The 9,503-nt window shown below is 35.1% G+C and overlaps 36 non-coding genes across 36 annotated transcripts; all 36 read left to right on the plus strand.

Annotated features, from left to right (window-relative positions):
- The first annotated feature begins 66 nt into the window (after window positions 1-66).
- Trnar-ucu (transfer RNA arginine (anticodon UCU)) lies at window positions 67-139 on the plus strand. The gene has a single exon. It is a non-coding gene; the product is annotated as a tRNA-Arg (tRNA).
- Window positions 140-319: 180 nt separating this feature from the next.
- Window positions 320-392, plus strand: Trnar-ucu (transfer RNA arginine (anticodon UCU)). Its single transcript has one exon. It is a non-coding gene; the product is annotated as a tRNA-Arg (tRNA).
- A 180-nt stretch (window positions 393-572) lies between these two features.
- Trnar-ucu (transfer RNA arginine (anticodon UCU)) lies at window positions 573-645 on the plus strand. Its single transcript has one exon. It is a non-coding gene; the product is annotated as a tRNA-Arg (tRNA).
- Window positions 646-825: 180 nt separating this feature from the next.
- Trnar-ucu (transfer RNA arginine (anticodon UCU)) lies at window positions 826-898 on the plus strand. The gene has a single exon. It is a non-coding gene; the product is annotated as a tRNA-Arg (tRNA).
- Window positions 899-1,078: 180 nt separating this feature from the next.
- Window positions 1,079-1,151, plus strand: Trnar-ucu (transfer RNA arginine (anticodon UCU)). Its single transcript has one exon. It is a non-coding gene; the product is annotated as a tRNA-Arg (tRNA).
- Window positions 1,152-1,331: 180 nt separating this feature from the next.
- Window positions 1,332-1,404, plus strand: Trnar-ucu (transfer RNA arginine (anticodon UCU)). Its single transcript has one exon. It is a non-coding gene; the product is annotated as a tRNA-Arg (tRNA).
- Window positions 1,405-1,584: 180 nt separating this feature from the next.
- On the plus strand, window positions 1,585-1,657 carry Trnar-ucu (transfer RNA arginine (anticodon UCU)). The gene has a single exon. It is a non-coding gene; the product is annotated as a tRNA-Arg (tRNA).
- Window positions 1,658-1,837: 180 nt separating this feature from the next.
- Trnar-ucu (transfer RNA arginine (anticodon UCU)) lies at window positions 1,838-1,910 on the plus strand. The gene has a single exon. It is a non-coding gene; the product is annotated as a tRNA-Arg (tRNA).
- Window positions 1,911-2,090: 180 nt separating this feature from the next.
- Trnar-ucu (transfer RNA arginine (anticodon UCU)) lies at window positions 2,091-2,163 on the plus strand. Its single transcript has one exon. It is a non-coding gene; the product is annotated as a tRNA-Arg (tRNA).
- Window positions 2,164-2,343: 180 nt separating this feature from the next.
- Trnar-ucu (transfer RNA arginine (anticodon UCU)) lies at window positions 2,344-2,416 on the plus strand. The gene has a single exon. It is a non-coding gene; the product is annotated as a tRNA-Arg (tRNA).
- Window positions 2,417-2,596: 180 nt separating this feature from the next.
- Trnar-ucu (transfer RNA arginine (anticodon UCU)) lies at window positions 2,597-2,669 on the plus strand. Its single transcript has one exon. It is a non-coding gene; the product is annotated as a tRNA-Arg (tRNA).
- A 181-nt stretch (window positions 2,670-2,850) lies between these two features.
- Window positions 2,851-2,923, plus strand: Trnar-ucu (transfer RNA arginine (anticodon UCU)). The gene has a single exon. It is a non-coding gene; the product is annotated as a tRNA-Arg (tRNA).
- Window positions 2,924-3,103: 180 nt separating this feature from the next.
- Trnar-ucu (transfer RNA arginine (anticodon UCU)) lies at window positions 3,104-3,176 on the plus strand. The gene has a single exon. It is a non-coding gene; the product is annotated as a tRNA-Arg (tRNA).
- A 180-nt stretch (window positions 3,177-3,356) lies between these two features.
- Window positions 3,357-3,429, plus strand: Trnar-ucu (transfer RNA arginine (anticodon UCU)). Its single transcript has one exon. It is a non-coding gene; the product is annotated as a tRNA-Arg (tRNA).
- A 179-nt stretch (window positions 3,430-3,608) lies between these two features.
- Trnar-ucu (transfer RNA arginine (anticodon UCU)) lies at window positions 3,609-3,681 on the plus strand. Its single transcript has one exon. It is a non-coding gene; the product is annotated as a tRNA-Arg (tRNA).
- Window positions 3,682-3,861: 180 nt separating this feature from the next.
- On the plus strand, window positions 3,862-3,934 carry Trnar-ucu (transfer RNA arginine (anticodon UCU)). The gene has a single exon. It is a non-coding gene; the product is annotated as a tRNA-Arg (tRNA).
- Window positions 3,935-4,114: 180 nt separating this feature from the next.
- On the plus strand, window positions 4,115-4,187 carry Trnar-ucu (transfer RNA arginine (anticodon UCU)). The gene has a single exon. It is a non-coding gene; the product is annotated as a tRNA-Arg (tRNA).
- Window positions 4,188-4,368: 181 nt separating this feature from the next.
- Window positions 4,369-4,441, plus strand: Trnar-ucu (transfer RNA arginine (anticodon UCU)). The gene has a single exon. It is a non-coding gene; the product is annotated as a tRNA-Arg (tRNA).
- A 180-nt stretch (window positions 4,442-4,621) lies between these two features.
- On the plus strand, window positions 4,622-4,697 carry Trnar-ucu (transfer RNA arginine (anticodon UCU)). The gene has a single exon. It is a non-coding gene; the product is annotated as a tRNA-Arg (tRNA).
- A 176-nt stretch (window positions 4,698-4,873) lies between these two features.
- Window positions 4,874-4,946, plus strand: Trnar-ucu (transfer RNA arginine (anticodon UCU)). Its single transcript has one exon. It is a non-coding gene; the product is annotated as a tRNA-Arg (tRNA).
- A 180-nt stretch (window positions 4,947-5,126) lies between these two features.
- Window positions 5,127-5,199, plus strand: Trnar-ucu (transfer RNA arginine (anticodon UCU)). Its single transcript has one exon. It is a non-coding gene; the product is annotated as a tRNA-Arg (tRNA).
- Window positions 5,200-5,378: 179 nt separating this feature from the next.
- Trnar-ucu (transfer RNA arginine (anticodon UCU)) lies at window positions 5,379-5,451 on the plus strand. The gene has a single exon. It is a non-coding gene; the product is annotated as a tRNA-Arg (tRNA).
- A 180-nt stretch (window positions 5,452-5,631) lies between these two features.
- On the plus strand, window positions 5,632-5,703 carry Trnar-ucu (transfer RNA arginine (anticodon UCU)). The gene has a single exon. It is a non-coding gene; the product is annotated as a tRNA-Arg (tRNA).
- A 180-nt stretch (window positions 5,704-5,883) lies between these two features.
- Trnar-ucu (transfer RNA arginine (anticodon UCU)) lies at window positions 5,884-5,956 on the plus strand. The gene has a single exon. It is a non-coding gene; the product is annotated as a tRNA-Arg (tRNA).
- A 420-nt stretch (window positions 5,957-6,376) lies between these two features.
- On the plus strand, window positions 6,377-6,448 carry Trnar-ucu (transfer RNA arginine (anticodon UCU)). The gene has a single exon. It is a non-coding gene; the product is annotated as a tRNA-Arg (tRNA).
- Window positions 6,449-6,628: 180 nt separating this feature from the next.
- Window positions 6,629-6,701, plus strand: Trnar-ucu (transfer RNA arginine (anticodon UCU)). The gene has a single exon. It is a non-coding gene; the product is annotated as a tRNA-Arg (tRNA).
- A 181-nt stretch (window positions 6,702-6,882) lies between these two features.
- Trnar-ucu (transfer RNA arginine (anticodon UCU)) lies at window positions 6,883-6,955 on the plus strand. Its single transcript has one exon. It is a non-coding gene; the product is annotated as a tRNA-Arg (tRNA).
- A 181-nt stretch (window positions 6,956-7,136) lies between these two features.
- Trnar-ucu (transfer RNA arginine (anticodon UCU)) lies at window positions 7,137-7,209 on the plus strand. The gene has a single exon. It is a non-coding gene; the product is annotated as a tRNA-Arg (tRNA).
- Window positions 7,210-7,388: 179 nt separating this feature from the next.
- On the plus strand, window positions 7,389-7,461 carry Trnar-ucu (transfer RNA arginine (anticodon UCU)). The gene has a single exon. It is a non-coding gene; the product is annotated as a tRNA-Arg (tRNA).
- Window positions 7,462-7,641: 180 nt separating this feature from the next.
- Trnar-ucu (transfer RNA arginine (anticodon UCU)) lies at window positions 7,642-7,714 on the plus strand. Its single transcript has one exon. It is a non-coding gene; the product is annotated as a tRNA-Arg (tRNA).
- A 179-nt stretch (window positions 7,715-7,893) lies between these two features.
- On the plus strand, window positions 7,894-7,966 carry Trnar-ucu (transfer RNA arginine (anticodon UCU)). The gene has a single exon. It is a non-coding gene; the product is annotated as a tRNA-Arg (tRNA).
- A 180-nt stretch (window positions 7,967-8,146) lies between these two features.
- On the plus strand, window positions 8,147-8,218 carry Trnar-ucu (transfer RNA arginine (anticodon UCU)). The gene has a single exon. It is a non-coding gene; the product is annotated as a tRNA-Arg (tRNA).
- Window positions 8,219-8,398: 180 nt separating this feature from the next.
- Trnar-ucu (transfer RNA arginine (anticodon UCU)) lies at window positions 8,399-8,471 on the plus strand. The gene has a single exon. It is a non-coding gene; the product is annotated as a tRNA-Arg (tRNA).
- Window positions 8,472-8,891: 420 nt separating this feature from the next.
- Trnar-ucu (transfer RNA arginine (anticodon UCU)) lies at window positions 8,892-8,964 on the plus strand. Its single transcript has one exon. It is a non-coding gene; the product is annotated as a tRNA-Arg (tRNA).
- A 181-nt stretch (window positions 8,965-9,145) lies between these two features.
- On the plus strand, window positions 9,146-9,218 carry Trnar-ucu (transfer RNA arginine (anticodon UCU)). The gene has a single exon. It is a non-coding gene; the product is annotated as a tRNA-Arg (tRNA).
- A 180-nt stretch (window positions 9,219-9,398) lies between these two features.
- Trnar-ucu (transfer RNA arginine (anticodon UCU)) lies at window positions 9,399-9,471 on the plus strand. The gene has a single exon. It is a non-coding gene; the product is annotated as a tRNA-Arg (tRNA).
- Window positions 9,472-9,503: the final 32 nt, after the last annotated feature.

A 9,503-nucleotide genomic window follows, 5' to 3' on the forward strand; every position in this document is an offset into this window, starting at 1 on the left:
GTTTTATAAGATAATGAAATGATGTAAAGAAAAATTTGAGATAGTTTCTCACAACCGCAAGAGTAAGTCTCTGTAGCGCAGCGGATAGCGCGCTGGACTTCTAATCCAGAGGCCGTGGCTTCGAATCCCACCAGAGATGACTTTGTAATCTTTTCTTTTGAAAATAGTGTATTTACTAGAAAGAAATATAAAAGAAAAGTAACTGGTGGTGTGAAAATTGGATGTAGTTGTGTTTTTTATAATTACGCATGAAGTTTTATAAGATAATGAAATGATGTAAAGAAAAATGTGAGATAGTTCCTCACAATATCAAGAGTAAGTCTCTGTAGCGCAGCGGATAGCGCGCTGGACTTCTAATCCAGAGGCCGTGGGTTCGAATCCCACCAGAGATGACTTTGTAATGTTTTCTTTTGAAAATAGTGTATTTACTAGAAAGAAATATAAAAGAAAAGTAACTGGTGGTGTGAAAATTGGATGTAGTTGTGTTTTTTATAATTACGCATGAAGTTTTATAAGATAATGAAATGATGTAAAGAAAAATTTGAGATAGTTTCTCGCAACAACGAGAGTAAGTCTCTGTAGCGCAGCGGATAGCGCGCTGGACTTCTAATCCAGAGGCCGTGGGTTCGAATCCCACCAGAGATGACTTTGTAATGTTTTCTTTTTAAAATAGTGTATTTACTAGAAAGAAATATAAAAGAAAAGTAACTGGTGGTGTGAAAATTGGATGTAGTTTTGTTTTTTATAATTACGCATGAAGTTTTATAAGATAATGAAATGATGTAAAGAAAAATTTGAGATAGTTTCTCGCAACAACGAGAGTAAGTCTCTGTAGCGCAGCGGATAGCGCGCTGGACTTCTAATCCAGAGGCCGTGGCTTCGAATCCCACCAGAGATGACTTTGTAATGTTTTCTTTTGAAAATAGTGTATTTACTAGAAAGAAATATAAAAGAAAAGTAACTGGTGGTGTGAAAATTGGATATAGTTGTGTTTTTTATAATTACGCATGAAGTTTTATAAGATAATGAAATGATGTAAAGAAAAATTTGAGATAGTTTCTAGCAACAACGAGAGTAAGTCTCTGTAGCGCAGCGGATAGCGCGCTGGACTTCTAATCCAGAGGCCGTTGGTTCGAATCCCACCAAAGATGACTTTGTAATGTTTTCTTTTGAAAATAGTGTATTTACTAGAAAGAAATATAAAAGAAAAGTAACTGGTGGTGTGAAAATTGGATGTAGTTGTGTTTTTTATAATTACGCATGAAGTTTTATAAGATAATGAAATGATGTAAAGAAAAATTTGAGATAGTTCCTCACAACCGCAAGAGTACGTCTGTGTAGCGCAGCGGATAGCGCGCTGGACTTCTAATCCAGAGGCCGTGGTTTCGAATCCCACCAGAGATGACTTTGTAATGTTTTCTTTTGAAAGTAGTGTATTTACTAGAAAGAAATATAAAAGAAAAGTAAGTGGTGGTGTGAAAATTGGATGTAGTTGTGTTTTTTATAATTACGCATGAAGTTTTATAAGATAATGAAATGATGTAAAGAAAAATTTGAGATAGTTTCTCGCAACAACGAGAGTAAGTCTCTGTAGCGCAGCGGATAGCGCGCTGGATTTCTAATCCAGAGGCCGTGGGTTCGAATCCCACCAGAGATGACTTTGTAATGTTTTCTTTTGAAAATAGTGTATTTACTAGAAAGAAATATAAAAGAAAAGTAACTGGTGGTGTGAAAATTGGATGTAGTTGTGTTTTTTATAATTACGCATGAAGTTTTATAAGATAATGAAATGATGTAAAGAAAAATTTGAGATAGTTTCTCGCAACAACGAGAGTAAGTCTCTGTAGCGCAGCGGATAGCGCGCTGGACTTCTAATCCAGAGGCCGTGGGTTCGAATCCCACCAGAGATGACTTTGTAATGTTTTCTTTTGAAAATAGTGTATTTACTAGAAAGAAATATAAAAGAAAAGTAACTGGTGGTGTGAAAATTGGATGTAGTTGTGTTTTTTATAATTACGCATGAAGTTTTATAAGATAATGAAATGATGTAAAGAAAAATTTGAGATAGTTTCTCGCAACAACGAGAGTAAGTCTCTGTAGCGCAGCGGATAGCGCGCTGGACTTCTAATCCAGAGGCCGTGGGTTCGAATCCCACCAGAGACGACTTTGTAATGTTTTCTTTTGAAAATAGTGTATTTACTAGAAAGAAATATAAAAGAAAAGTAACTGGTGGTGTGAAAATTGGATGTAGTTGTGTTTTTTATAATTACGCATGAAGTTTTATAAGATAATGAAATGATGTAAAGAAAAATTTGAGATAGTTTCTCGCAACAACGAGAGTAAGTCTCTGTAGCGCAGCGGATAGCGCGCTGGACTTCTAATCCAGAGGCCGTGGCTTCAAATCCCACCAGAGATGACTTTGTAATGTTTTCTTTTGAAAATAGTGTATTTACTAGAAAGAAATATAAAAGAAAAGTAACTGGTGGTGTGAAAATTGGATATAGTTGTGTTTTTTATAATTACGCATGAAGTTTTATAAGATAATGAAATGATGTAAAGAAAAATTTGAGATAGTTTCTAGCAACAACGAGAGTAAGTCTCTGTAGCGCAGCGGATAGCTCGCTGGACTTCTAATCCAGAGGCCGTGGGTTCGAATCCCACCAGAGATGACTTTGTAATGTTTTCTTTTGAAAATAGTGTATTTACTAGAAAGAAATATAAAAGAAAAGTAACTGGTGGTGTGAAAATTGGATGTAGTTGTGTTTTTTTATAATTACGCATGAAGTTTTATAAGATAATGAAATGATGTAAAGAAAAATTTTAGATAGTTCCTCACAACCGCAAGAGTAAGTCTCTGTAGCGCAGCGGATAGCGCGCTGGACTTCTAATCCAGAGGCCGTGGCTTCGAATCCCACCAGAGATGACTTTGTAATCTTTTCTTTTGAAAATAGTGTATTTACTAGAAAGAAATATAAAAGAAAAGTAACTGGTGGTGTGAAAATTGGATGTAGTTGTGTTTTTTATAATTACGCATGAAGTTTTATAAGATAATGAAATGATGTAAAGAAAAATTTGAGATAGTTTCTCGCAACAACGAGAGTAAGTCTCTGTAGCGCAGCGGATAGCGCGCTGGACTTCTAATCCAGAGGCCGTGGGTTCGAATCCCACCAGAGATGACTTTGTAATGTTTTCTTTTGAAAATAGTGTATTTACTAGAAAGAAATATAAAAGAAAAGTAACTGGTGGTGTGAAAATTTGATGTAGTTGTGTTTTTTATAATTACGCATGAAGTTTTATAAGATAATGAAATGATGTAAAGAAAAATTTGAGATAGTTTCTCGCAACAACGAGAGTTAGTCTTTGTAGCGCAGCGGATAGCGCGCTGGACTTCTAATCCAGAGGCCGTGGGTTCGAATCCCACCAGAGATGACTTTGTAATGTTTTCTTTTGAAAATAGTGTATTTATTAGAAAGAAATATAAAAGAAAATAACTGGTGGTATGAAAATTGGATGTAGTTGTGTTTTTTATAATTACGCATGAAGTTTTATAAGATAATTAAATGATGTAAAGAAAAATTTGAGATAGTTTCTAGCAACAACGAGAGTAAGTCTCTGTAGCGCAGCGGATAGCGCGCTGGACTTCTAATCCAGAGGCCGTGGGTTCGAATCCCACCAGAGATGACTTTGTAATGTTTTCTTTTGAAAATAGTGTATTTACTAGAAAGAAATATAAAAGAAAAGTAACAGGTGGTGTGAAAATTGGATGTAGTTGTGTTTTTTATAATTACGCATGAAGTTTTATAAGATAATGAAATGATGTAAAGAAATAGTTGAGATAGTTCCTCACAACCGCAAGAGTAAGTCTCTGTAGCGCAGCGGATAGCGCGCTGGACTTCTAATCCAGAGGCCGTGGCTTCGAATCCCACCAGAGATGACTTTGTAATGTTTTCTTTTTAAAATAGTGTATTTACTAGAAAGAAATATAAAAGAAAAGTAACTGGTGGTGTGAAAATTGGATGTAGTTGTGTTTTTTATAATTACGCATGAAGTTTTATAAGATAATGAAATGATGTAAAGAAAAATTTGAGATAGTTTCTAGCAACAACGAGAGTAAGTCTCTGTAGCGCAGCGGATAGCGCGCTGGACTTCTAATCCAGAGGCCGTGGCTTCGAATCCCACCAGAGATGACTTTGTAATGTTTTCTTTTGAAAATAGTGTATTTACTAGAAAGAAATATAAAAGAAAAGTAACTGGTGGTGTTAAAATTGGATGTAGTTGTGTTTTTTTATAATTACGCATGAAGTTTTATAAGATAATGAAATGATGTAAAGAAAAATTTGAGATAGTTTCTCGCAACAACGAGAGTAAGTCTCTGTAGCGCAGCGGATAGCGCGCTGGACTTCTAATCCAGAGGCCGTGGGTTCGAATCCCACCAGAGATGACTTTGTGATGTTTTCTTTTGAAAATAGTGTATTTACTAGAAAGAAATATAAAAGAAAAGTAACTGGTGGTGTGAAAATTGGATGTAGTTGTGTTTTTTATAATTACGCATGAAGTTTTATAAGATAATGAAATGATGTAAAGAAAAATTTGAGATAGTTTCTCGCAACAACGAGAGTAAGTCTCTGTAGCGCAGCGGATAGCGCGCTGGACTTCTAATCCAGAGGCCGTGGCTTCGAATCCCACCAGAGAGTACTTTGTAATGTTTTCTTTTGAAAATAGTGTATATACTAGAAAGAAATATAAAAGAAAATAACTGGTGGTATGAAAATTGGATGTAGTTGTGTTTTTTATAATTACGCATGAAGTTTTATAAGATAATGAAATGATGTACAGAAAAATTTGAGATAGTTCCTCACAACCGCAAGGGTAAGTCTCTGTAGCGCAGCGGATAGCGCGCTGGACTTCTAATCCAGAGGCCGTGGGTTCGAATCCCACCAGAGATGACTTTGTAATGTTTTCTTTTGAAAATAGTGTATTTACTAGAAAGAAATATAAAAGAAAAGTAACTGGTGGTGTGAAAATTGGATGTAGTTGTGTTTTTTATAATTACGCATGAAGTTTTATAAGATAATGAAATGATGTAAAGAAAAATTTGAGATAGTTTCTCGCAACAACGAGAGTAAGTCTCTGTAGCGCAGCGGATAGCGCGCTGGACTTCTAATCCAGAGGCCGTGGGTTCGAATCCCACCAGAGATGATTTGTAATGTTTTCTGTTGAAAATAGTGTATTTACTAGAAAGAAATATAAAAGAAAAGTAACTGGTGGTGTGAAAATTGGATGTAGTTGTGTTTTTTATAATTACGCATGAAGTTTTATAAGATAATGAAATGATGTAAAGAAAAATTTGAGATAGTTCCTCACAACCGCAAGAGTAAGTCTCTGTAGCGCAGCGGATAGCGCGCTGGACTTCTAATCCAGAGGCCGTGGCTTCGAATCCCACCAGAGATGACTTTATAATGTTTTCTTTTGAAAATAGTGTATTTACTAGAAAGAAATATAAAAGAAAAGTAACTGGTGGTGTGAAAATTGGATGTAGTTGTGTTTTTTATAATTACGCATGAAGTTTTATAAGATAATGAAATGATGTAAAGAAAAATTTGAGATAGTTCCTCACAACCGCAAGAGTAAGTCTCTGTAGCGCAGCGGATAGCGCGCTTGGCTTCTAATCATGAGGCCTGGGTTCGAATCCCACCAGAGATGACTTTGTAATGTTTTCTTTTGAAAATAGTGTATTTACTAGAAAGAAATATAAAAGAAAAGTAACTGGTGGTGTGAAAATTGGATGTAGTTGTGTTTTTTATAATTACGCATGAAGTTTTATAAGATAATGAAATGATTTAAAGAAAAAGTTGAGATAGTTCCTCACAATATCAAGAGTTAGTCTCTGTAGCGCAGCGGATAGCGCGCTGGACTTCTAATCCAGAGGCCGTGGGTTCGAATCCCACCAGAGATTACTTTGTAATGTTTTCTTTTGAAAATAGTGTATTTACTAGAAAGAAATATAAAAGAAAAGTAACTGGTGGTGTGAAAATTTGATGTAGTTGTGTTTTTTATAATTACGCATGAAGTTTTATAAGATAATGAAATGATTTAAAGAAAAAGTTGAGATAGTTCCTCACAATATCAAGAGTTAGTCGGATAGCGCGCTGGACTTCTAATCCAGAGGCCGTGGGTTCGAATCCCACCAGAGATGACTTTGTAATGTTTTCTTTTGAAAATAGTGTATTTACTAGAAAGAAATATAAAAGAAAAGTAACTGGTGGTGTGAAAATTGGATGTAGTTGTGTTTTTTATAATTACGCATGAAGTTTTATAAGACAATGAAATGATTTAAAGAAAAATTTGAGATAGTTCCTCACAATATCAAGAGTTAGTCTCTGTAGCGCTGCGGATAGCGCGCTGGACTTCTAATCCAGAGGCCGTGGGTTCGAACCCACCAGAGATGACTTTGTAATGTTTTCTTTTGAAAATAGTGTATTTACTAGAAAGAAATATAAAAGAAAAGTAACTGGTGGTGTGAAAATTGGATGTAGTTGTGTTTTTTATAATTACGCATGAAGTTTTATAAGATAATGAAATGATTTAAAGAAAAATTTGAGATAGTTCCTCACAATATCAAGAGTTAGTCTCTGTAGCGAAGCGGATAGCGCGCTGGACTTCTAATCCAGAGGCCGTGGGTTCGAATCCCACCAGAGATGACTTTGTAATGTTTTCTTTTGAAAATAGTGTATTTACTAGAAAGAAATATAAAAGAAAAGTAACTGGTGGTGTGAAAATTGGATGTAGTTGTGTTTTTTTATAATTACGCATGAAGTTTTATAAGATAATGAAATGATTTAAAGAAAAATTTGAGATAGTTCCTCACAATATCAAGAGTTAGTCTCTGTAGCGCAGCGGATAGCGCGCTGGACTTCTAATCCAGAGGCCGTGGGTTCGAATCCCACCAGAGATGACTTTGTAATGTTTTCTTTTGAAAATAATGTATTTACTAGAAAGAAATATAAAAGAAAATGAAACTGGTGGTGTGAAAATTGGATGTAGTTGTGTTTTTTATAATTACGCATGAAGTTTTATAAGATAATGAAATGATGTAAAGAAAAATTTGAGATAGTTTCTCGCAACAACGAGAGTAAGTCTCTGTAGCGCAGCGGATAGCGCGCTGGACTTCTAATCCAGAGGCCGTGGCTTCGAATCCCACCAGAGATGACTTTGTAATGTTTTCTTTTGAAAATAGTGTATATACTAGAAAGAAATATAAAAGAAAATAACTGGTGGTATGAAAATTGGATGTAGTTGTGTTTTTTATAATTACGCATGAAGTTTTATAAGATAATGAAATGATGTACAGAAAAATTTGAGATAGTTCCTCACAACCGCAAGGGTAAGTCTCTGTAGCGCAGCGGATAGCGCGCTGGACTTCTAATCCAGAGGCCGTGGGTTCGAATCCCACCAGAGATGACTTTGTAATGTTTTCTTTTGAAAATAGTGTATTTACTAGAAAGAAATATAAAAGAAAAGTAACTGGTGGTGTGAAAATTGGATGTAGTTGTGTTTTTTATAATTACGCATGAAGTTTTATAAGATAATGAAATGATGTAAAGAAAAATTTGAGATAGTTTCTCGCAACAACGAGAGTAAGTCTCTGTAGCGCAGCGGATAGCGCGCTGCACTTCTAATCCAGAGGCCGTGGGTTCGAATCCCACCAGAGATGATTTGTAATGTTTTCTTTTGAAAATAGTGTATTTACTAGAAAGAAATATAAAAGAAAAGTAACTGGTGGTGTGAAAATTGGATGTAGTTGTGTTTTTTATAATTACGCATGAAGTTTTATAAGATAATGAAATGATGTAAAGAAAAATTTGAGATAGTTCCTCACAACCGCAAGAGTAAGTCTCTGTAGCGCAGCGGATAGCGCGCTGGACTTCTAATCCAGAGGCCGTGGCTTCGAATCCCACCAGAGATGACTTTATAATGTTTTCTTTTGAAAATAGTGTATTTACTAGAAAGAAATATAAAAGAAAAGTAACTGGTGGTGTGAAAATTGGATGTAGTTGTGTTTTTTATAATTACGCATGAAGTTTTATAAGATAATGAAATGATGTAAAGAAAAATTTGAGATAGTTCCTCACAACCGCAAGAGTAAGTCTCTGTAGCGCAGCGGATAGCGCGCTGGACTTCTAATCCTGAGGCCTGGGTTCGAATCCCACCAGAGATGACTTTGTAATGTTTTCTTTTGAAAATAGTGTATTTACTAGAAAGAAATATAAAAGAAAAGTAACTGGTGGTGTGAAAATTGGATGTAGTTGTGTTTTTTATAATTACGCATGAAGTTTTATAAGATAATGAAATGATTTAAAGAAAAAGTTGAGATAGTTCCTCACAATATCAGGAGTTAGTCTCTGTAGCGCAGCGGATAGCGCGCTGGACTTCTAATCCAGAGGCCGTGGGTTCGAATCCCACCAGAGATTACTTTGTAATGTTTTCTTTTGAAAATAGTGTATTTACTAGAAAGAAATATAAAAGAAAAGTAACTGGTGGTGTGAAAATTTGATGTAGTTGTGTTTTTTATAATTACGCATGAAGTTTTATAAGATAATGAAATGATTTAAAGAAAAAGTTGAGATAGTTCCTCACAATATCAAGAGTTAGTCGGATAGCGCGCTGGACTTCTAATCCAGAGGCCGTGGGTTCGAATCCCACCAGAGATGACTTTGTAATGTTTTCTTTTGAAAATAGTGTATTTACTAGAAAGAAATATAAAAGAAAAGTAACTGGTGGTGTGAAAATTGGATGTAGTTGTGTTTTTTATAATTACGCATGAAGTTTTATAAGATAATGAAATGATTTAAAGAAAAATTTGAGATAGTTCCTCACAATATCAAGAGTTAGTCTCTGTAGCGAAGCGGATAGCGCGCTGGACTTCTAATCCAGAGGCCGTGGGTTCGAATCCCACCAGAGATGACTTTGTAATGTTTTCTTTTGAAAATAGTGTATTTACTAGAAAGAAATATAAAAGAAAAGTAACTGGTGGTGTGAAAATTGGATGTAGTTGTGTTTTTTTATAATTACGCATGAAGTTTTATAAGATAATGAAATGATTTAAAGAAAAATTTGAGATAGTTCCTCACAATATCAAGAGTTAGTCTCTGTAGCGCAGCGGATAGCGCGCTGGACTTCTAATCCAGAGGCCGTGGGTTCGAATCCCACCAGAGATGACTTTGTAATGTTTTCTTTTGAAAATAATGTATTTACTAGAAAGAAATATAAAAGAAAAGTAACTGGTGGTGTGAAAATTGGATGTAGTTGTGTTTTTTATAATTACGCATGAAGTTTTATAAGATAATGAAATGATGTAAAAAAAAATTTGAGATAGTTCCTCACAATATCAAGAGTCAGTCTCTGTAGCGCAGCGGATAGCGCGCTGGACTTCTAATCCAGAGGCCGTGGGTTCGAATCCCACCAGAGATGACTTTGTAATGTTTTCTTTTGACAATAGTGTA

This window comes from Euprymna scolopes, chromosome 1, assembly GCF_053919585.1.
Source record: "Euprymna scolopes isolate OS-2025 chromosome 1, ASM5391958v1, whole genome shotgun sequence".
NCBI lineage: Eukaryota > Metazoa > Mollusca > Cephalopoda > Sepiida > Sepiolidae > Euprymna > Euprymna scolopes.